This window comes from Acomys russatus, chromosome 6, assembly GCF_903995435.1.
Source record: "Acomys russatus chromosome 6, mAcoRus1.1, whole genome shotgun sequence".
Taxonomy (NCBI): Eukaryota; Metazoa; Chordata; class Mammalia; order Rodentia; family Muridae; genus Acomys; species Acomys russatus.
The window spans coordinates 54,381,957-54,407,608 of record NC_067142.1 but is presented as its reverse complement, the minus strand read 5'-3'; the positions used below and the strand labels follow the sequence as shown (position 1 = coordinate 54,407,608).

At 37.4% G+C, this 25,652-nt stretch overlaps 1 long non-coding RNA gene across 2 annotated transcripts in view; it reads right to left on the bottom strand.

Annotated features, from left to right (window-relative positions):
* The window catches only part of LOC127191010 (uncharacterized), a 196,605-nt gene extending 171,176 nt beyond the window's left edge, over positions 1-25,429 (bottom strand). For both annotated transcript variants that reach the window (XR_007830812.1, XR_007830813.1), the window contains exon 1: positions 25,305-25,429. This is a non-coding gene — a long non-coding RNA (uncharacterized LOC127191010). The remainder of the gene's footprint in view (positions 1-25,304) is intronic.
* Between the last annotated feature and the right edge of the window lie 223 nt (positions 25,430-25,652).

Genomic DNA, 25,652 nt, shown 5'->3' with positions numbered 1-25,652 from the left:
CTCTGTTTGGGATCAAGATCAAAGAATCCTAGGAGCAGGTGACAGCGCTGAGAGAGCAATCTACAGGAGGCAATACTGTAATCACAGGCCAAGGTGGAGGAAAGTGAAGAGAGTAAGGCCAGGTTGCTGTGAGTTGCTAAGTGAGGCTGGAGGCATTGCTGAGACTCAATCTGGGGAGGAAGAGGTACAGAAAGTGTGAAATAAAAAGAACTATGTTCTTGACCCCAGTAGGTCTGATGGGTCTGATCTTCATCCTTGGTGGGGGCGAGGGAGCTCGTAGCCTACTGAAGCAGTTGATATGCAAACCTTTGATAAAATGCTGCCAATTAACTTGCTGAAGCTTCCCTGGCTGAACCTTCAATAATCGTCCCGCAATCCACTACGTGCTCCCCCACCCCCACCCCTGTTGTGTCTCCCAATCTTTGTACTTTCTGATCTTATAGAAATTCCTTCAGGGACCCCTTTTGGAGTCAATGAATAAATCTTTAATATCAACAGATGATTGTTGAATAGGAAGAAACAGCACATAAAAGTTCAATAGTGGCCTTCCCGGAAAAAGTCAGACCTGCTTACTCCCACTTCAAATACATAGATCACCCTGATGTCCCTCAAGATGCAACCAACACCTCCCACCTCAGTATGGACGCTCACTGTTTACTCTGCAGATCTTCTCAGAGAGAAAGGCAAAGTATCCATCTTCTATCAGGTTTTGCTCAGGTATTACCACCCCAGCAAGGCCAATTGGAAACCCCTTTGGAATTTGCACTCTTCAAGCACTCCCTCCTCCTTGCCTGCCTCTCTTTTCCACAGCACTTGCTGTCTTCCACGTACTATATAATTTACTTTTTAAAATTATAAATGTCTCTCCATCTCCTGCTGAGCCTGGAAGCTCCATGGGCATGTGCATCTCTCTCTCTCTCTCTCTCTCTCTCTCTCTCTCTCTCTCTCTCTCTCTCTCTCTCTGCTTCACTTCTGTATTCTATAACCTTGAACAGTGTCTTATACTAACTAAATTATTTACTGACTAAATGAATGAGCAAGTGAATGAATAATGGTTACATTCCATTTTATCTTTTAAAAATTAGCCTGGTAAAGCAACCTCTTATGGTATGTCCAGGCTCTCTGATCTTTGGTAATGGGTTAAAGAGAAATAAGAAAGTCAGAGGAGCCCACAAGGATCCCTTGCATTTACCGGAAATTCTCATCAGGACAATCAAAACAGCACATCAAAGAGATGAGTGAGACTAAGGTAGAGAAAGGAAGGTATGGGTAGAAAAGAAGGAACAGGGAGAGCGGTTGCTATGGGGAGGGTTTACAGAGCTGGAGAAAGAGAGATGAAGAGATAGAACCAGAGTCAGTCAGCATGTGGTGTGTGGTAGTTTACGTGAGAATACCTTCCACAGGCCCATGTATTTGAATACTTGGTTTCCAGCTGGGTGGAAGGGACTATGTAGGAAGGATTTGGAGGTGTGGCTTTGTTGGAGGAGATGTGCCACTCTTGAAATCTCAAAAGCCCACACCAGGCCCAGTCTTGCTCTCTCTTTTTGCCTGCAATTTATGAGCTCTCAGCTACTGCTCCAGTGCCATGACCACCTGCTTGTCCACCATGCTTCCTGCCATGGTGGCCAGGAATTAACCATCTGAAACTGTAAACAATCTTCCAATTAAATACTTCTGTTGAAAGCTGCCTTGTTTGCATGACGCAGTGGCACATGCCTGTAATCCCAGAGGCAATCGGATTACTGTGAGTTCGAGGCCAGCCTGGTCTACAAAGCGAGTCCAGGACAGTCAAGGCTACACAAAAGAACCCAGTCTTGAAAAACCAACAATAAAAAAAGTTGCCTTGCTCATGATGTTTCCCCATAGCAATAGAGTAGTAACTAAGACATAGTGAGAAGGATAGAATTTTATCAAGCAACTACTGCACTGTTCTCAGTCAGTGTCCTAGACCCTTATGCCACTGAGAGAAGAAGGCTCCCCTAGTCATGAGTTATCCCCTTGTCCCCTTTATCTACTGTGGAAGGCGGTGTCTGCTCTTATAGATGTGCTTTCATTGAACTGGGCAAGATCGGGTGGATTGATTAGCCACTTAGCAAAATGCTCACAGAGATTTCTTCAGAGAATTAAATGTAATGCAGACTGTGTATTGACAGAGACAAAATGCCCCTTTGAAGTCAATGCCAGGATGCTTAAGAGTTGTTTTTATTAGGACTTGTATTCAAGACCTTGAATTCCAGTGTGTGTGTTTTCCTAATGGAAGCAAAGCTTTGCAATTATGTCAAAAGTGATTTGATATACAAATATTAGCTTTATATTCAACTTCGTGCAACCAGCATATAAAGCAAGGTCAACCTTTGCTTTACGGAGGATTTTGAAAACTCCCCAGGCCCTCATTACCTTCCGACAAAACATAAATCTGGAAGCCTGAAGTTGTTTTGTTGTGCTCAAACCTCTTAATGCTCTCCACCCTTCCAAAGTCTCATTTAAGTTTCTGAAGAGACTTTCCCCTACTTTGCATCCTGGTTGACTTTAAAGCCTGGAGTTCACACGATATTAACCCTACCAGTGTGTAAAGCAGATGCTGCCCACTGCCTCGTGCAAAAGAGGCTTTATGTAGCGCTAAGAAATGGGCTTTGTATCTCAGAGTTGGAAATATCATGAATGTGTATGTGTGTGTGTGTGTGTGTGTGTGTGTGTGTGTGTGTGTGTGTGACAAAGAGAGAGAGAGACTCTTTGTGTGTTACTTATGTAATAAAAAATTTATGTATATGAAAGCTAATAATAGTTGTGTCTATGAAACAGAATGGGTGATTTTGGTAATTAGACTTTTCTGTACATTTCAAATTTTGTATAACAAGAACACTTTAATTTAAGATCTAGAGAGAAGTGTTATCTCTCCATCCATTTAAAAAAGAAAAGAAAAGAAAAGAAAAGAAAAGAAAAGAAAAGAAAAGAAATGGGCTTTATGGTCTCACAGCCTTAAATTTGAATCTCACTGCATGGCTGACTCTGACCACAGATAGACACATCTCTACCATGTACATAATAATATAGGTCACTGTATATGAAGTGTCATTGTTACAGCATATGGGGCACTGGTGCACCTCACATGGGGTGTCACTGGGAAGTCATCCATTCCATCTTCTTTTTGGACCTCTCCATCATCCATGACTTTTCCCCTTCTTCAAGGATGTCCTAGATATGGAGTTCTATAAATCCCAACTCTTTTCAAATCCCATCTGGTCTTACTCCAGGTATATAAAGAGACCAAAATGCTGAGCTCAGCACAGCTCCACAAAAATGTCATTGTCAGTGAGCAACTGAAGCTTTAGCTGAGGAAGACCGTTGCACACAGGCGTGAATAGTACTGGATGTACTGTAATTTAAAGGGTATCTAGTTTTCTAAATGTCTATAGCTTTATCCGACAAAACCCTCAAAAAGTTAAATGAGTTCCTCTCCGTCACCTACACAAGGGTTTCTCCCATATAAATACAGAAAGGAAGCATTCATTGTCAATGGTTCTTAACTAGAAGTTGAGAAGAAACCCTTACTGTACGTACCAGAGGTATCGCTACAATAATGAAAATGAGTGCTATTTGTTTAGTGCCATGTACCAGAAAACACTTCCTCGTTTAATTGTTTTTTAATGAGATATATCTACTTACACCTTTATTACCATAAAGGAAATTTAGTATCAATATTGAGATTCAAAGGGACAATAAAAACAAAAATAAAATAAATAACAATAAAGCAATAAAAAATAAACAATAGGGTAAAAGACAAAGCTACAATTAATATCATAAAATATAGGAAAAACTGAAAAGAAAATGTGTATATTAGGAAGGAAGACAGAAGAGAGATTACTACTATCAGGCATAAGAAGAGGGTATCCTGGTGCTATCTCAGAAAACTGGGAATAGGGCTTCCTCAAGACCCAGCTATTCCACTCCTTGAATTATACCCAGAAGATGCACCAGCACACAACAGGAACATTTGCTCAACCATGTTCATAACAGCCTTATTCATAATAGCCAGAACCTGGAAACAGCCTAAGTGTCCCTCAGTGGAAGAATGGATAAAGAAACTGTGGTGCATTTACCCTATGGAATACTACTCAGCTATTAAAAACAAGGAATTCCCGAAATTTGTGGACAAATAGATTGAACTAGAAATGATCATAATGAGTGAGTTAACCCAGAAGCAGAAAGACTTAAATGGTATATGCTCACTTATATCTGGACACTAGCCCAAGGGGCATGCCCCATGAAAGTATTCACTCACCAGGAAAATGAGTCAGAGGGGAAGGGATCCTATTGGGTCTCTAGGTGAGAGAAGCATGGGAGAATAGGGAAATAGAAGGATCCAGAGGGTCCTAGGAACCTATAAGAAGAACATTAAGATGGGCAGATTTGGGCCCAGGTGTCTGGCGCAAACTATGGCACCAACCAAGGACAATACATGCAATAAATTTCGAACCCCTACCCAGATCTAGCCAATGGATAAGACACTCTTCACAGTTGATTGGAGAGTGGGGTCTGACTTTCACACAAACTCTGGTGCCGCATATTTGACCACGTCCCCTGGATGGGGATGCCTGGTGGCACTCAGAGGAAGGATAGCAGGCTACCAAGAAGAGACTTGATACCCTATGAGCATATACAGGGGGAGGAGGTCCCTGTCAGTCACAGTCATAGGGGAGAGGAATAAGAGGAAAATGGGAGGGAGGGAGGAATGGGAGGATACAAGGGATGACATAACAATTGAGATATGGTATGAATAAATCAATAAAATATATTTTAAAAATATCTTCCTCACCAACTTTAATAATTATTATTATAGTTACCATGCCATATATTGCATCTCTAGAACTCATTCGTGGTAAGACTTTGTGACCAGTGATATAACAATTTTTAAATTTTAATGACAATTCATTTATTTTTAAGCTCTCAAAAGTTAGAAATACAAAATAAATTCATTAATATGATAAATTAAATTTATGAAAAATAAAAAATTATCATACTGTATTGTGGAAACCAAATCTTTTTTTTATAATATTATAAATAAACAAGGATGCTAACATTCACCATTCCTAGTCAACATTTTACTGGAAGTTATACTCAAGGAACTAAATGAATACAAGGAAATAAGTGACTCAAAGTAAGTACAGAAAAAACCAAAGATGTCTAATTACAATTCACATGATAAGATCTAGAGTAAGTAAGAAATGTGTTTAGGCAAATTTCGGAACACAAGAATAAAGTATGAAAAATATACATTTTACATACAAAGAATGATGAAAATATTTAATGGTAAATGAGTCTATTCACACTACCATAGTATTTATGAATTATTTAAAAATAAGTTTAACATAAAGTCATAAGGTGAAAACTATGAAACACGGAAGAGAAATTAGAAGCCTAATAAGAAAGAGATACAGAGTCCATGGAGCATAAGACTGACATTATCAAGATGTCAATTTTCTATGAACTGAATTCAGTTCTTCCAAAATGGTTGCAAAAACAATTCCAATGCAAGTCCCTGCAGCTTAATAGGCACTGGAACTGATATTAAAATATATATGATAATGCAGATATCTGAACTACCCAAATGCAATAGTTAACACTTTAGGTTATACACTCTTTTTAATTTGTCTAGAGACTTCTAAAGCTATATATTAGAATCTAGACACATGACACTGTATGGCAACAAGGCAAATTAATGCTAAACAGAATAGTTCTCAGACATATACTCACACTTACCAAATCATGTAATTTTGAGCAAAATATTAAAAGCAGTCCAAGATTAGAAGGAATTACTGCTAACAGATTATGAAGGCCATAACAGGAGTACAACTGTGGTCTGAACGTGTTCCCCCAAATGTACCTGTTTCTTAAACCCTATATCCCAAAGTCTTAGGAGGTGTTTAAGTCATGAGATTTTTTTACTTCAGCAATATGTTGTTGCTATTACAGAAGGAGTAATGGACAGAGCTTGGGCCTTCGGCTCTTCTGCACTGCGCCATGTGAGGTAATGGTCTTCCACATTTCTGACGGAATAGCAGTAAGTTGCCATCTCAGAAGAGGAAAGCAGCCCTCACCAGACACTAGGCTTTTCAGCATCTTGATCTTCAACTTACCAAACTGTCAGAACTATACATAATAACTGTGATGATTTTTGAATGACAAAATGAAGAAATGTCACTGTAAATAATGTAATAGAAACTAGTTGATAGGAAAAATTCTCTGAGGTTAAGTTATATGTTGGAAAATACTATTCTGCCTCATGTTTTGCACTTAGGTTCTCAGAAGAATTTCTTTAAGTGGGCAGAAAACAAACTTAGAAATTAGTGTTGGCAAAAAAAAAATAGTTCAGCCAGGAATCTTATGTCTAGAAAAAAATGACTAAAACGTAACAAAAAATATCTAGGCAGAAAAATCTTGTAATTCTTACTTAAACTAATGTTTCACACAGTTTCTCAGAATAAAGGAAAATGAACAGATGAGAACATAGATCCATACAAAGGAAGAAAATCATCAAAACATAAAAAAGGGATTACATTTTTCTCTTTTTTTAAATTTTATTTTTATTAAGATAAAAATTTAAAACCATACCATTAAGGCATAGTGGAGTGCAGGATTCAGTAGTGTTTAGCATATACATAATATTGTCAAAAATCATCACAAAACATTTAAGAATATTTTATTATTCTAAAAATAACCTCTGGATCTCAGAAGCACTTACTTCACTCGCTCCTTACTCCAGACCACTGTGAATGCTCCTGTGCTCCCTGTGTCTATGACTCATACATGCTGTAATACATAGCAGTGCTCCATTCCTTTTACAACCAGTAATATGTCACCATATAAATATTTCACTAGGTTTCCACCAATCAGTTGATGAATATTAGGCCAGTTCTATCTTTTGGGGATTATGAACAATGTGGCTGTAACCATTCATAATGCATAAGTTTGAGTGTGAATATAATTTTTAATTCTCTCAGTTAAGTTTTAATTCTTTTGGGTAAGATTATATAAGTTTCTCCATATGAATCTTCAAAACATATTTTGGATTATTTTGTGGTATGGACAATTAACTATTTTATAGATGTCTGTTACGTTTGATTTACCCATCATACTGTTTAAATCTACCCATTAGTGAAAATTTGGTTTGAAACCCACTATCATATTTGGACTGTCTATTTCTCCTTACAACTTGGTTAGTAAGTTTGGGCTCATGTACTTGAACTATGTATGTTTATTAGTGTTAGTGTCTTCTATAGCATTTCTAATTATATAATATCTTACTTTGTTTCTCATAAAAATTTGACTTATTTTCTTTGACATTAGATTATTCTAGATATCTTTTAGAAATATGTTTTCTATCATATTTTCCAGTTTTTTTATATATATATATATATATATATATATATATATATATATATATATATATATATATATATATATCTGAATTTGAGTCTATTTAGCTGAGTCTCTGGTTGACAATGTGTAACTAGATTATGATTTTTCAATCCATCTTACTACTATTTTTTCTTTAATTGAAAATTTAATCCATTTACATTTAACACAATTACTGATAATGAAGAACTTCTGCTATTTTGTTTTTTGTTTTTACTGTCATCTTTAAAATATCTCATTTAATTCTTTTCCATTTTTATTTTTAATATATAATTTCAAGATTTTTTTAGTAGTTACCGCAGGGTGTCTAATAAAATTCTTAACTTTCAGTGACCTTGGTTTATAACAAAATAATTTTTAATTATTAATTCATAAGGAATAGCATACATAAAACTTTTTCTTCCCATATAGTACAAGTTAAGGCATAAATACCTCAATATACCAGGAACTATGGCTATACTCAAAGAAACACAATATTTCAAGAAACTATAAGAGCAGTTTGGAGGCCTGGAGAGATGGCTTAGTGGTTAAGAGCACTGGCTGCTTTTCAAAAGGACCTGGGTTCAAATCCCAGCACCCACATGATAGTTCACACCTGTCTGTAATTCCAGTTCCAGGAGATTTAACACCTTTACACAGACATGCATGGAGGCAGAACACCAGTGTAAATAATTTTTATCAAAATAGTTTGAATATGAATTCCTATCGGTGAAATAAAGAAAGGACAAAAACCAAAACTAACCAAAGAACCAACCAACCAACCAAAAAACAAAAACAAACAAACAAAAAGCCCCAAAACCCAACTTGGGTACTGAAGTAAATACAGATAGTGAATAGTGAATTATAATTCATTTAACAAAGTTAAAATCTAAGTCTGACAATATTAAAGTATAAAAATTGCAAGCTGCTATAGTACAGTGTTGAATGGCTATGAAAGTTTCAGATGTTGGAGGCCTGAGCTACCAGGTGTTGCTCTTTGGACCTGGTGGAACCTTGAGAGTGAAGCTATTTAAAGGTCAGTAAGTCTCTGGAGGCGGAACTCCAAGAGGGCCTGCAACACCTTGGTTCATCTATTTTTCTTTATTCCTTGCATTATGAGGTTTTGTTCCACTCACTTGCTCCAACTCTAAGAGGCTGCCTCACGATAAAACCAAGACAATGGGCCAATCACAGACTGAAACCTCTAGACTGAGCCATAATAAACATTCTCTGTCTCTAAGTTCTTTGTCTCAGATGCTTCATTTTAATGATGGAAAGATTATTGACACCTAAGGTAAGAAAATTTCTTCTCACAGTAGTACCAAAGTAATAAACAAGGAAAGACTGATGAAATCGCCACTGACCGATAAGCCAGTGTATTAAAAGTTGAATGAGAGATGAGTGTTTATATATTTTAAATATTTGACAAAATTATTTATTAATTACAAAGAAGAATATTTTTAAGTTGTGGCACTTGGAAAACATGTCTATCCAAGTCATTAAAACTATCACAGTCATTTGGGAACAGGCTGACATCCCATGCCTTATAATAAGATTCACTAAGAATTCACCATTGCTTCAGCAGTATTCTTGCCAAAAGTGCATATCCTGAATCTAATCATGAGGAAACATCAGACAAATCAAAGTTGAAGAACATGCTACAAAGCAGCTGACTTGAAATCTTCAAACACTCAAGGTCAAAACAAAACAAAACAAAACAAAACAAAAAAACAAAGAAAGACTGAAGAACTATCCCAAATTAGACACTAAAAAGATGTGACAACTAAATGTAATGCAGGATCTCAGGTTTGATTTCGAGTGGGAACAATCAATAACTACACAGGAATTTACTAGGAAAATTGATTAAAAGGATAAGATGACAGTATTGTATTAACATCAAATTTCCCAGTTTTATAAGCCTAATAAGCTTATGCACTCGAATGTCTTTGTACTTAGACTATGCACACTAACATAGTTAGGCATAGACTGGCATTATATCTTAATTTTATTCACAAAAATATTCCCAGGGAAAGGAACTCAGAGAAAGACAGACAGAGACAGAAATAGAAAGAGAGAGAGAATAAGGAAGATATGAACAATTGATGGAAATCAGTGACAGTCTATAGGAGAATATATTATAATATTTTTAAGCTTTCCTGTACAGTTGGAATTACAGTAAACTGTGTTTCTGTTGTGTCATGATGTAACAAAGATGAGATTTACCTTTATACTCAAAACAAATAAAAAGTATAATAAAACCACAAAATATATAAAAACCACAATTTTCAAAACATGAGATACCAAATGGAACAATACAGCAATTCATGAAGAAGGGAAGAACCGTCTCTGAAGACATTTTCTAGGACACAGAGCAGGGGAGTGGTAACTAACAGAGACCAGAGATTTTCTTGAGTGCACATGGATATGAAACTGGGAAGGCTGGTGTGGTCTGTGCTGAGTCCCAACAGTCTAAAGAGAAAAAGTCTCCTGACAGAGAACACCACTGAACTGACAGTCCATCTCAAATCCTCGGCTAAGTACTGATGACAGGTCATATCAAAAGAAATCACCCAGGAATGAGGAAAGAGAACCCAGAAGGAGCAGAGGGAAAAGTCTGAAGTTCATAAACGTTTTCTCCAGAGTAGAAAAGTCCATATGCCCAGGGATACTGCTACAGTGCTGGGGATGAGCCATCTCCACGTTAACACTACTATAGTTCCAACTAACAAAGCTCAAAAGGATGTTTCAAGTAGATCAAATGGCTTTCAAATAACTGCTTCCCAGAACAAAGCTCAAAAATATTTTATGAATATCAAAATATCCAGCACTCCAATACACTAAAAGAAAAAATGCTTTGTCATACAACAACAAAAAAAAAATTGAAGACATGCCAGGAAATTGAAGAATGAAGTCCGTAAGAAAGAGAAAATCTAATCAATGGAAGCTGATGTATAAATGATATGAATAATAAGCTAAATAGAAAAAGACCTTAAAAGTTATTATAACTGTATTCCATTTGTCCAAGGAGGCAGAAGAGAGATTGCAAATGTCAAACAGAGACAAGGAAGACATTTTAAACTCCAAATTGATTTGGTAGAAATAAACTACAATATGTGAGATGAAAAGTATATTTGATGGGATTAAAAGCAGACTCAATTCTGCAGAAGAAAAGATTAGAAAACTTGAAGGCATAAGAATAGAAACTCACTAAGTACAAATACAGAAGAAACAACTAAAAAGAAATAGCATATATGTTTCATATTTGATGAAAATTATACAGTCTCAGATTCTAGAAACTCAATAAAACCAAGAAAAAGAATCATAAATAATTGATATTAGCTATTGGCTTGCTGTATATAGCCTTTATTATGTTTAGGTATGTGGCTTGTATTCCTGAACTCTCCAAAACTTTAAACATGAATGAGTGCTGCATTTTGTCAAATGCTTTTTCTGCATCTAAGGAGATGATCATGCAGTTTTTGCTTTCAGTTTGTTTATATGGTGGATCACATTGATGTATTTCCATATATTAAACCATCCCTGCATGCCTGGAATGAAGCCTACCTGGTCATGGTGAGTGAAATCTTTGATATGTTCTTGTATTCGTTTTGCTAGTATTTTATTGAGTATTTTTGTGTCAATGTTCATAAGAGAAATTGGTCTGAAATTTTCTTTTTCTGTTGGGTCTTTGTGGAGTTTAGGTACCAATGATTTTGGTAATGTGTCATCTGTTTGTATCTTTTGGAGTAGCTTGAAGAGTATCAGTATTAGCTCTTCTTTGATGGTCTGCCGAACTATTGCACTAACAAAGGACAATACAAATAGTAAACATCGAATCCCTACTCTGATCTACCCAACGGACAGGACATTCTCCAGCTATGTGGAGAGCAGGGACTGACTCTGACGTGAACTCTGGTGCTCCATATTTGACCACCTCTCCTTGGTAGGGAGGCATGATGGCACTCAAAGAAAGAAGAAGCAGGCTACCGAGATGAGACTTGATAGCCTATGACCATATAGTGGGGGAGGAGGTCCCCCTCGGTCTTAGACTAGGGGAGGGGAATAGGGTGAAAGCAGGAGGGAGGGAGGAATGGGAACATAGAAGTGATGGGACAACAACTGAGTTGTAATCTGAATAAATTAATAACATTAAAATTAAAAAAGAATCATAAATAAAAGGACAATAAGGCACATTATGTTTAGAAGAGGTATGCATAAAAACAACAGAACATTTGTGATATATTCAATATGAAGAAACTGCTGTACACAGGTAATTGTATACCCAACAAAAATGTCCACAAAGCCAATGGAAAAGTAGGAGAAAGTAGTTAACAAAAGGATAAGAAAAAAATGCTAAACTTATATGTATTTTAAATTCAAATACAACCCACTATCACCAAGTGTCGAAAATTCAAGAGGAGTCTGCTTCTACTCTCAAGTCTTTTTCATGGACTTTTCTTGAGTATTTAGAAGTAAGAATGAGGTCAGTAGAAAAGTCTTCCTCTTAGTCTAGGTGGGGAGTTTCTGCTGGCACCTAAAGGTGGATAGAAGAGCTAAACAAAATCCCATGGCAACTTCAAAACCTAATTTCAACCAGCAACTAGTTATACTTGGCAGGAAGAAGGAAAATGGGGCTGGGATTATAGGGAGAGAACCAGATACATGGCCCCACGGGCAGATGTTGTGGCCTGAAATAAATGCAAGAAAACCAAAGATATTCCCCAAATAGTTCATACTTTCTATTGGGTGCTGTTCTTAGTACAAGGTAAGACTACACCAATGTAACATCCCTGATGGGTCTGGCGGGATTGTGAAGACAATGAGAGCTGAAAGCAAAAACCCTTGAAGTCTTAAGCTTTCTATTGAGTTCAAAACAGTAACATCTACCCTTGAAGTAGGCATAAGACCCCTGGAAACAAGTCACTGAGGCACAGGTGTACATGGTTTATTGAATTGAAGAGCAGTCAATAGAGTAGGCAATACCTCATATCCAAAGCCTTGCTACTGGAAAAAAAAAGTATGCAATGTTTGCCTTAAAATAACCTGAGCCTAAATGAAATAGATCTCGCTAAACTAAAGGACCTACCACATTTGTCAAACCTTTGACACTGTAGCATGACAATGTCATTTAGAAAGTTCACCAACAAGAACCATGCAATCAAGTTATAAACAAAAACAAATTGAAAAAAAAAAAACCTCATAATATTTTAAGTAAGTTTATATTTCTGTGTGGGTTACAATCTACAAGCTATCCTCTGCTGTATGAAGCCTGAGACATCCAGAGAATACACTTTTGACACTAAGATTATCTTCAGAATGATTTCACCCACCAAAAGCCTCCTGGACCAAAGGAGCAGTCCCAGTGAACCTCTGGGCAATCTCCTGCATATTCTAAATCATCTATAGGTTCCTTACACCTCATGCAATGTCAACACTGTGGAAATAGTAAGATTGTTCAGGGCAGAATGACAAAAAAGAAGTCAGTACATGTTTGGTACAGATGGGATTTTAGAAAATATTTTTAAGCCACAGTTGGTTGAATCTGTTCATGCATGAATACATGAGTCCATGAATATGGAAACCCAGTTGTATTACTTATGAATTGGAAGAGTTTATATTTTAAGATACCAACTCTCCCAAATTTAAGCTGTGGCCAGTAAGATTCAAAGAAAAATATCTTCAAGCTTCCTTTAAAAATTTAGGAATTACTTGTAAATTTTGTATAAAATGCAAATTCCTTTTATATTTTAGCAAAATTTTAGTTTTCCACAATCATCCGCTCTCTCTGGCTTTAGAACACTTCCATCACTCAGTAAACGTCTCTAATGCTCATTTCCAGTCAATCCCCTTTCATCCTCCTATCTGGGGGAATAATCGATCTCCTTTATGCCTTACGTCTTCATTTTCTACACTCTTAATATGAGCTCACCAAACAGAAGGAAATACTTCCCAGCTGTGCTCTCTCTCTCTCTCTCTCTCTCTCTCTCTCATAGCATATCTTTAGTTCACACATGATACGGTATTTATTGTTGAGATACTTTGGTTGCTGAGTAGAATTTCATTGCATGGCTCCATCATGACATGTTAATTTGTTCACCAATCTATAGACATATTGTGTTTAGTTATTATGAGTAATGCTTCTGTGAACACTCCTAAACAAATATTTACATCAAAAAATATCATTTTTTTGTGTGTGTTGGAAAAATCCAAGCAACTGAATTTCTGGATTATATGTAAATTTATGTTTAGATTTTAAAGTATGGACAAAATATTTTAAGTCTTACATTTCTCATAAACTATGTCTATATATTCTTTGTTGCTTGCATATTTTCTATTAGTTGCCTTTTAATTACTATACTAAGATACCCAAGACTGCTTTTCTTTGAAATAAACAAGTTTGTTTAGTCCCCAGTTTGGGAATCTGGAATTCCAACCTGCAAAGCCTTTGTGTCTAGGGACACTCCTTAACTGATCACTTCATATTGTGGTTTAAAGGAAAACAGGCCCCTTAGGCTCATATGTCTAAATGCTTAGTCTCCAGTTAGTGGAACTATTTGGGATGGATTCAAATGTGGGGCCTTGTTGGAGAAAATGTGTCACTGGAGATGGGCTTTGAGGTTTCAAAAGTTTATGCCAAACCCAGAGTGAGACTCTCCCCCCCCCTCTCTCTCCATCCTTCTTTCCTTGATGCCTGCAGATCAGAATGTAAATGCTCAAAGACACTACTTTAGTACTTTAGTGTCATGCCTACTTGTACGTTGCCGTGATGACTGAGACAATAAGTAAACACCAATAAAATGCTTTTTAAATAAGAGTTGCCTTGGTTATAGTGCCTCAGCACAGCAATAGTAGCTAATAACATTAACTGTTAATGATAACTAATTGTTAATAGTAACAGTAAGTAATACATACAGAAAGCACAATACTGCTCATCTTCTTAATCTGTTGAAAGTTTTCTTTTTCTTTCAGCTTGAAAGGTTGTCAAATTTTTATCAAATGCTTTTAATAGCTATTGATATGATCATTTAATTCGTGTCTTTCATTCTGTAGTGAATAAAATGTATTGACTAGTGTCCAGTGATCTCTTCTAATTTCTCGCAGGAATTAACATTCTATATTAACATATAGAATCCAGTGTGGAAAATCTTGATCACTTCTCTTATTTTACTTCAAAAGTATTTTTAGTTTTATTATTGCAATATAGTTTATATACCACAAAAGTATACATTACAATTGTTGAAGAGTTACTATATTATACATCATAAGGCATACAATACCTCTCTGCCAACAGATCTCAAAGGATCGAATATAGATGCAATGCTTGGTAATAAATATTGTTATAATAAGCTCAGTGCAGTCTAAGAATACAACTAAGCAGCTAAGTGGAAATAAGACTGTTCAGGGTTTAAATGAGAAGTGCAGCAAAAGATAGAAAATTTTAAAAACAACTGTGTAGAATTCCTATATATGAAGAGAACAATACATTAAATAAAAACACAATGTCAAACTTCAACAAAGACTAGATCAAGTGGAAGGAACATTTCAAACTGAAGGCCAGTTTTTAAAATATCTCAGTCAAAAAACAAGGGGGAAAAGTTTAGAGAAGGGGACGACATTCAAGGACTTCAACAAATATCCAGATTTTTGGATATTCAAAGATGAGAAGAAAAATATGATGGTTTAGAAAACACATTTAGTGAAATAATAACAGAAAACTCTGTATTCTTTAAGAAAGGCAAGGACATACCTGTATAGGAGACCGATAGGGTCCCAAATAGGCATGACAGAAGAGCTCCCTTGTAACTTAATCAAAAACTCAAATATGCAAGACAGAAAAAATTCTAAAATCCGAAAGAGAGGAGCAACAAACCATATTTAAGAGCATCTACCTTAGACAAACAGCAGACTTCTCAACTATAATCCTCTTGCCAAAAGAAAATAGAACAGCATATTCCAAGTCCTGATGCAAAATAAAAGTCAACTAATACTAGACATAGAGAGACCATCCTATAGAGATAAAAGAGAAATGGCAAAAGCAAAATGTGATCACCAGACAAGGCTTACAAAAGATGTTTAAGTGAATTCTATATTCAGAAATAAAATAAAGATAAAACCAGAACGAGAGTGTGAACACATAAGTCCCAGAAGAACATAAACACTAAAAGAAATACAAAATACAAAATTATTAATATACAAAAATGAATCAAAGATTAAATTTTAATCTTTTTGTTAAATATTACCAAAGAATATTTGAAACAACTGAAGAACATTTGAAAATAACAGGAGTACGTCTCCCTTCTAAATAATGACTTGAAATGTAAATAAACTAAATTCTTCATCTAAAAGATACAGGGTAGCTAAATGAATATTTTAGAAGGCTAGAAATGACAAAAATTTCCTGTAAGTAAAGGCACAAAGCAAATAAAGTGAAAGAATGAAAATGTTATTCTAAGCAATGAAAATCTAGCAAATAGAAATATTTGGATTTATATTAGATAAAACAGACTTTACAGAAAAAAACTATGAGAGTCAAAGCACACATATAATAAACAAGGGGAAAATTCAACAACAACAACAAAAATAATGATTTTAAATTTATATGTGCTTAATGTGGACACACTCAACTATCAGACCAAAAGAGACCAGCCACTGAGGTCACCGTCTGCTGCTATGCTCTCTCATGATTAACTGTATCCCCTAAAACCATGATCCTATATAAATCATTCCTCTCTTTTAAAAAAAAAGCATGATTATATATGTGTTTGTGTTAATATATGCTAATATTTATGCTAAGAAATCCCTAGAAGTAAATATAGGAGAATGTCACCACAAACTTGGAACTGCCAAAGGTTCCTTAGAGAATATATAATAAATCAGTAGAACTTATTCAGAGTTGTATATTAAGAAGGTTAGGAAAATGAAAATGTGTCACAATCTGATGGAAAATTTATAGCACATATATAAGAGTAAGAATTTGTATGTAGAATATATAAATAACCTCTATAAACTAATAATAAATTGACAAATGAACGAATAACAAAGTGAATGATAGACCTGAGCAGTCATTTCACCAAAAATACAAGTACACAGTATAAAACACAGATATTAAATAAGTACATACAAATATGTTATCAAAATAATTATTTAGCAGTTAAAATATGTCTAGATCCAATTCCCTACCTCAAACCAACTGAAAGAGCTAGAATTAAAAAGCTGGAGACAGCCAGCTATTGCTGAGAGGGTGATGCAACCAGAATTCACATGCATGAGGCTACAGGAGGGTATTATGATAAGGACTAACTGTGAGAGTGCATTATTGGACAGCACCTTACAAAGGCAAATGCACACCTACCTCATGCACACATTTCCATTTCCACCCCTGTCAGAACAACAAAATACACACACAAAAAGAGTATCACAGAGTGCTTAGAATAGCATTACTCATCACAAAAAATTAGGGGAAAGTTTGACTGTCCAATAACAAGACAAAATACATACATACACACACACACACACACACACACACATATACTATTTATCAATACAGTTAAAGTAAGAAGCATATTAATTCTTTTAAAACGTATTCAACCATTAGCTTAAGAAAGAAAATAGTGCTATTATAAGCTTCCATTTTTATGACATCCAAGAATGATCAGGACTAGGATGCAGTGATAAAAACAGCATCGTGTAGTTTTGCCTAGACTTGGCTTGAGAGACTTTTTTGAATGATGAAATGTTCTATATTTTGATTGTGATGGTTTATGTTTGTCAAAGTTCATTAAAAATAATACTTCAATTTTTTAAGTTGGAAATTCTGTTTCACAAAAGAAGAGTAGAATTAAAGCTATAAATATTAGACAGAGAAAATAAGTTTCAAATTTTTAGATGCACCAAGATAGGAAAGATGTTTTCTTCAAGGCTGCCAAATACAAATAGCCAAATCCCTAAGAATGTAACACTTATATAATTCCTGATTACACAATCAGGATCGTTCTTCCTGCTATGGGTAGTTTATTATATATATACATGTAATAGTATAAATGTATATGTAAAAATAAAAAAGTTTAGTTAATAAAAAAGAAAATAAGTGTTGTAATTTTTAAAATATATTTTACTCTTAAATTTATTTTCTCTATATATTTGTGCATATGTGAGAGGTATGGGGCATGAGGAGAGGTGCATGTAGTCCAAGATGCATGTTTGGAGGTCAGAGGACACTTGTAAGAGTCAGCTGTCTCCTTCTGCCATGTGGGTCCCAGGCATAGAACCTGGGTCATTAGCATTGGTGACAGTTTCGTCACAGTGTTAGGCTTATGACAAGCTTCAGGACTTTGAAAAATGAGTATATCTTCAGAAAAAGTTTTCTTCATAGCATCTGCATGTGGGTAAAGATGAGCATTTTTATATGCATTGAATGAAGTAACAGAGTCAATATCAGGTAACTTCCTTAGTTGCTAAGGCTGGACTCTCCTGACCCCTATGGGAGCTCCACCATCAATTATGAAGGTGACGGATGTCTTCAACTTCCTTTATTATTCTATTTCTAGTTCTATCTCCTGATGGCCACTGCACAAATATTTTCAGTGCAGACTAATTGGTCACGTGATTACCTGAGTAGCTCACCAGTGCTTAACTCCTGCTATGAAAGAAAGGAGTTTGATTTGGTTGTAAGTGTTGCATGGCTCTCTGGGAAATAAATCATTTCTGTGCTATCTGGGAAACCCTCACTCATTATTTGAAAACCTAATCATCTGTGGCTATTTCCGTCTTGCATATTAAAAATCCTCAGCTAAAACTTGAAGCTAAAATATATTATGTCTGACAAAGTGGAGTTGTATTTGTTCAATAGAAGAACAGGGTTTGGCTATTTATGCCTGAATATGTGTTGTATGTAGGCATAATAAATACAACATACAGGAAACGAATGGAATACTAAGCATCACCGGCATTGCTCTGCTTCCCCCCAAAATTCAAATGATGGCTCAAATAGAATTAAAGCTACCCATTCTTTTATTCAGTGTGGTTGAAATTTTCCATTAAGTGTTTAATAAATAAATTATTAAGACATTCTGACTGGAAGTTGTTTTATATAATCTGACGGAGTGTAAAGTCAGGCAGTCACACTCTGTGGACCAGAATGGTGGGTCTTTAGGATGCAGCCCTCACTGCTACCTGTGCATCAACTCTGCAGCATCTTAGCATTAACCCCCTGCAGCACATCCCTGAGAATGGGCATGTGCTACCTTCACTGCATCCAAGTGAGATCTCAAGCTTGGAAGTGACTGTTTGCAATTAGCACATGTTCTGGGGACAAAGGACACAAATGGGAACAAGAGTTAATATTTTTTAAAGCTAGGAAGAGGCTGAAGACAATTTAGAAAAATAGGGGAAAGAAAAGGACTTGGGCGGAGGGAGGAAAGATGAGGAGTCCGAGGTGGTGTGTGCTTTAAAGTACATGACACAGTTGAAAGAAGACCATCACATCATACACAAAAGTTTTTTTCTCATAAGAACCATTTAGGAAGAGTTTGTGCATAAGAAAATGAATGAAAGGAACACAGCAGCAGCAACAGGCTGTACAAACCCACATGATGCCGATGTCACCACAGAAAGCAAAGAAGGTCTCCAGGAAAAGGATTGTTACTAATGGGCTTTCAAAAGGAGCTAAAAATACCAGAGGTTACTGACTTTTGGCAAAGGAAAGTGACATGCAAATGAAATGTCCTTCCTCCATCCTGGGAGGGAGGGAATGAGCAAACAGCATGTCTTTGTCTGAACAAGATGAGAGAAAATGTCGTTCATTTAATTGTACCTAGCTATCTAGTGGTAAATGTATATATTTTCACACAGAAAATAGGGAGTCTTTCTTTGAGTTGTGCTAAATCAACCCTACTAATCCCAAATGGAAAATCTTCAGGAAAATTCAACAAAACCAATAATTTTCTCATTCATTCTTTGGTTTGGGCTCAGGGTCAGAGGGAAAGGTTTTTAAAATAAATATTCCATCACAAGTACATCGTAGCTCCCGACTTTACAGTATTTTTCACCATCAATTATGACAAGCCACACTTTCTTTGTCATAAGGCGCTGTAGCCCTTGTTTGCAGAGGTGTTTTAAAACAGTTGGTAGTCTCCATGTATTCAAGCAAGGGGGGGGGGGGCGAGTAAATCATAGATAAACAGGAAGCTAAAAGAAGTGATATTTGATTATCAAATTTGTGTAAACCCTGAGTTATTCATCTTCTGTCTCCCACATCAGATGAACATCTTCCATTGAACACTGTGTATAGTAAAGTTTACTTTAGCCAAACATTGAGAGTTTTGGGGATCCTCTTCCACCCAAGGTAGTATCTTGTTTGGACAGTGTCTATAAGGCTGGTACTGATACCCACCCCCAATACTAAGAGACAAAAAAAATCAGTAAATTTCATCATGGTCCCTTGATTTTAATATTGCCTGTGTGCACTTCACAGTCTAAGTTTACAGTCTATAAAACCCAAAATGTGGTTTCCTCATTGTTTAAAACTTTCAGAACCTCTTGATATCTTCAAGGGAATTTATCACTCAACAGCATAGAAGAGTTCTCAAGATCCCCTCAGACATCCCTGATAGCCTCCTCTGTTGACTCTTGCCAGTTGCTCAGGCCTCTCCATGTCTCCCTCCACACACCTTGCACACTCCCTAATTGACTGCCCTTCTCTGTAGTACCAAGGCAATTCCAGCTCTAACGACCCAAACAGAGCATTTTTAAAAACGTGTTTCTATTTACTCTACCCTCCCATAGTTCTCTTTTAATTACTCTCCAGCTCACAACTTACATGCCCCACCTCTCCTCTGTGTGTGTCTCTCCCATTGTCTCATATATCATACATTATATGATATATGTGTGTATATTTTTTCTTCTCACTAGATCTCATAAGCAAACCTTGCATTAATTCATCTTCTAACCAACACAGTGTATGCATAGGACATATTCAATATATGCAGGTTAGTAATTTTTTTAAATAAAAGAAGTGAGGGGGGTCAGAGGAGAGAACAAAAGTAATTAATATGGACTGAATGTTTGTCTGCCTTTCGAAATTTGGATTCTGAGCTTCTAATTCCCTATGTGACATGGAGCAGGGTTAGATGACACTAAGGGTGTTAAGGCTTAATAGCATTAGTGCCTTTTAAGAAGAGAGGCAATGAGGAGTTTGTCTGCTCTTCCTCTTCTTGCGCTGAGAAGAGGATATGTTGAAGGCACCGTATGAGGGTGTTTATAATCAGGAAGGGACACCCCCCCCCGGAAGAAAATTTGTCTGTCCCCTTTTAGACTTTTGAGCCTCTGTGAATATGATGGAATGGACGTTATTTGTTTCATTGAGATGTCTGGGTCGTTCTGACATAACAGCCTGACTTAGTTAAGACACATTTGGGAACATACAAGCCCAGCACTGTTGTCGCAAATACCTGGTAAAATGTACGTGACTTTGGAATTGCATAGTAGTCAAAGCTGGAGAGTTTTATGGCACATGCTAGCATTATGAATGTAAAAACAATTCTGTGTGGTCTCAGACTACAGCTAGAACATGCTCTTGACAAATAGAGAAAAGGGAGCCTTGTAATACAATTAAAAAAAGAACTTTGGATGAACTGTTTCAAGTGTTTCCAGCAAAGAATAGAATTAGATATTAAGCCAAATGGCTTTCAAAACAAAGTGTTGAATGAGCAGAATCCTTCTCCCTGATTACTTATTGTAAGGGGCAAGACCAATTGAAAGGGGGATTGTTAACACTTCACGTGTGCAGCTCCCTGTCATATACAGAAGACCCTATCTCAGCGCAGCCTTCATGGTTGTCCAGCTCTTACAGACTCTACACAGCCTTCTGAGATGCCCCCTGAGCCTTAGGTGTGGGAGTTGTGGCGTAGATGCATTGATTGGGCTTTGGCACCCCACAATCAATTCTCCTGTGCATTTTGACCCACTGTGAGTTCTGTGATCATCAACATGCACTGTTTTAAAAAAAAAAGTGGTTTTGGTAAAGTGTGGGGGTTACATTTATCTGTGGACATAAGGCAAGAGCACTCTTGGGAATTATACTGTTTTGGGAACACGCCACTAGTAGATTTTTGTTTCTCTAAGGTCTATGACATTCCTGGCCACATGTAGTGGGTAGTGCAGCTGGCCTTAAATCCATTAGGTGGCTGCTCTCATTACTACTAAGATACAACTGCTACTATTGCACACTGGAGTGTCTGCTGTGCTCATAATTGTCGTCGTTTGTAGGCTTCACGCTTGGGTAGGATTTTTTTTTAACAGCTTTTCTCCCTTGTCATATTGCACAAGTGCCTTCAGTCACCTTAACAAGATATGCACAGTGACAACAGTTGACATCCCAGTGGATAAGGGAGCTTTGTAAGACCCTCCACAGAGACAATCAACGACTGTTAAAGGAGAGACAGTCCAACTAATCCAGTGATGAGCCTCTGATGAGTTATCCAGGCCCAAGTGGGATTAGATTCCTAAACACATGTACAGATGAGGAACACTAAATGAACTCAGTGGGTCATATTTATATCTATTTATATGCATAAACACCTGTATATACATAGATATAATATTTAAAGAAGAGGCCATGAAGTTGAGGGGGAGCTGGGAGAACATGGAAAAAGAGGTGAAAAAAGCGTGAGGTAAAAATGATGTAAATATAGCACTCTTGTATGGAATTCTCAAAAACAACAACAATAACAATAATAATAAAACACTAAATTTCAAAATGAAATGTTAAGCAAAAGGGAACAAACACTTGGACACTTGTACAATTCTAATCCTATGCATAGAAAGCAGGAGAAATCTTGTTCCAAAGAGAAAACTAAGATGTAGCTGAAGCATTGGGTGAAATCACAGATGTGGCTTGCAGATCTATTGGGCTTTCATTGCCCACTTTAATTCAGGGGGTAGAGGGAGCTTAATGCAATGCAGAAAGGCTACGGGATTCCTTGGGTTATGTTACACCAAACCATGGCATTATTTGGCTGCGAACATGAGCTTTCTTCAAGGAACGGAACAACACTAGATGCCCCAAAGACTCAGAGGCCACTGTGGCTCTTAATCCCAACATATCCTTGGGAATCGTGGATGTTTTCCCTTTGTTTTAAGGATGGGGAGGGGTTTTTCCCAAGCTGAAAAGGCCCACGTTCCTTTGAGAAAACTAGGTAGAAAACCTGTGGTGTTTTATTATGGCAGCTCGATCTGACAAAGACAAAAACACAACAATAAACAAATGAATATATAAACCAGAAGATAAATGAGTGAGTGAGCCAGTTGATATCCCTATGCATGTTTTGTAACCAGTAGTTTCCGGCTTCAGGCGATCAGCCAAATATAAAGATGAAGTCTGTGGCGCTCTCTGTGTGGGTAATTGGCTCCCTTGGTGAGTCACATTACTGACCTGGCACTCATTAATACTCCACCATCTAATCAGAACTAACAGCATAGACAGAAGAAAAGTGAGATCCATAAAGCGTAGGATTGTGTGGGGCAAGATACACAAAGATCTCTTCCGCCCTTTCCTTGAAAATGTTAGCCTTTCCTTTCAAAGTCTTGCTATGTGGGAAGTAGACAGCGTCTGTGATATTCGTGAAACACTACATTATGCAAATATTATGTTAAGAAAAACTCAAAACTAAACGCAACAATTAAAAGAAAATACTGCAATGCACAGTGGAATCACAATTGTCCTTATTTTCTGAACAATCTTCCTAGTGCCCCTCCCAAATCCATCATTACTGAAGAGACTTGCCTAAACATTTTAGGAGATTCTCATTGCCTTAATGTTCAATTCCCAACTTCCTACAGTCTATAATCCCATTAAACAGATCTTAGGAGCGAGGCCATAAGGAATAATACCATGCCGTCTTCTGTCTTCATCATTGGATACGCTTTCCTTTGTACCTCACACACATGTCTGCCTCCGACTGGCCACCTCCTTCAGGTTCTAGCTTCTACAGCACTTCATCCGAGAACCTACGTCTAGGCTTCCAAGTCTGAAGCAGCTTTTACTCCTTTGTTTCCCCTCTGAGTTTCTCTAAAATATTTGCCGCCACATACAACTTCCTTGCTTATACCCTCCCATAGATGAAAAGTGTCCATAGGGAAGGAACTACTGTATTAGCCTTGCCCAGCACCCTGATTGACACAGGCAGGTACTCATTAAGTAATTTTTGCCAAATGAGTGAGTGTAGGTTCTGGAACTGGCAAGCAGTCTTAAGTCTAATGACTGGGAGGTTATTTTGTTGTTATTCAAGCATGTTCACACGCATTATCTGATTTAACTCCCTTAACAGCCCAATGAAGCAGGCCAGGTACTAATCAGACCCCAGTGATTATATAGTCAATAGCCAGGTTGCCTGGTCGTTTCTCTTCCAAGATGGATGGACGATCCTGGTTTTCCTCTGCGAGCTGTTCCTCCCCCCATTAACTGGGACTAATCTTCATGGGTTAGGTGCCACTGTGGTTATATTAGCCCATCTCCCTGGAAAACAGAGTCTGAGGCAAGGCTTGGGTTCTACTAGTATAAGGAAGTGTGACACCAGAGACCAAGAGTGAAGGAAGAAAGAAATGAGACGGGAAGTAAACTCTCAGAGGTGTTTCTCCCTGTAGGCCACTAGTTCAGAAAGTTACTCAAGCACTTGATAAACACCCAGGGAGTCATATCAAATCTCCTCGCTTCAGGGCTGAGGGTGCAGCTCAGCCAGTAGAATGCCTGGCTAGTGTGCACAAAGCGTTGCACTCTATCCCCAAGGCTGTGTAAAACCAGGTGTGATGAAGCATCCTTCTAAGTCCAGGACATGGGAAGTGCAGGCGAGAGAATCAGAAACTCAGAGTCATCCTCAACTTGGCTACATTTTATGGCTTTATGGCCTTTAAGACTCATCCATGCTTCAGAGGAGGCCATAAGTGGGTAACCCGATGAAGAACGTATTCGCATCTTTTTCCATCCTCTGTTTCCACTGGCAGAAGTTTGCCCAACGAGCTGCAACTGTCGGCATGGTGTTTGGCCTAAAAGGAGAAGTGGTCCAAGTATCCAGAGACTTATCTAAGTGGAGCAGGCTTGCAAAGGGCTGGATCAGGGCCCTGCAGAATGAGCTGTAGGGGCACAGACAAGCAAAGGCTCAGGGAGATGGGAGACTAGGAGGACACACAGGTAGGGCAGAAATAGTGGTGAGCTCTAATTTAAAAGTTAGCGCATGGAAAGTCTCCTGGCAGAGGAAATAGTGTGGTGAAACTCTTAATCATTCCTAAAGGCATCACAAAAATATGTCCACATATTTCATTTTCTCAATCAGGTAACCCGGGGTGCATTTTATAGTGAATAGTGTGATTTGATCTATTTAGGAGAATCCTTCTTGTAATGAGGATATGTAAAGTAATAAAGCATCGTACAGTCAGTCCCATCTTAGACTCTGAAATACAGTTCATCCCTGCCTTTCCTTTCGGACACCAGTGTGTAATTATGTAACAGTGGGAGCCACAACAACCCTCTAGGAACCGGGAGAGGAACTAGCCTGATGGTGTGGATGCAGCAAAAGAAAAATCAACAACAAATGTGTTTCTTCTAATGAGGTCTTGTTTCTCATCTGAAAGACTAAGAAAATGAGGCTGGAGAGCTGACATGACTTCCTCCAGGGTCTCCCAGGTAGTTAAGCAATGGATCCGAGACTTAACTAGCATCTTTCTATACGGTTTCTTCCCAAAGCCCACTGCAACTAGCCAGCTAACAGATCATACCTGTCTCTCCCCACACCTTACCTGGCTTCTACGTATATAAAACTTGCAGTTTGTGGAAAGCAGTTGACTTTCACACGCTGCTCTACTTCTCACGTTTTTAAAAGGCTGGACAAAAATAATAGTTAAGAATGCTAACTTACCAAAGGGTTCTTATGGGAGAAGTAAAGAAATGCACAGCTCTACAACCCAGCCTGTCTTCGGTGGTTCAGTATGTGACGAATGACACCATCTATTCATCAAAGCATCTTCTTGTCACCAAGCATCTATGTTCTAGAGCATAGATGTATAGATGTACAGTATAGATGGCCCTGGCAGCTGTTGTCCTGTGTGAGTTTATGATGAAGACCTTGATGCCATTCCCTATCTGTACCAGAGGAGGCTTCATGGGCAGGGGGTGCTAAGTCAAGAGAGCATCCTATAGCCATGTGTTTAATGAGACAGCAGCCAGACCATGTCAATCACTCCCCAATCATGCCAGTAACTATCTG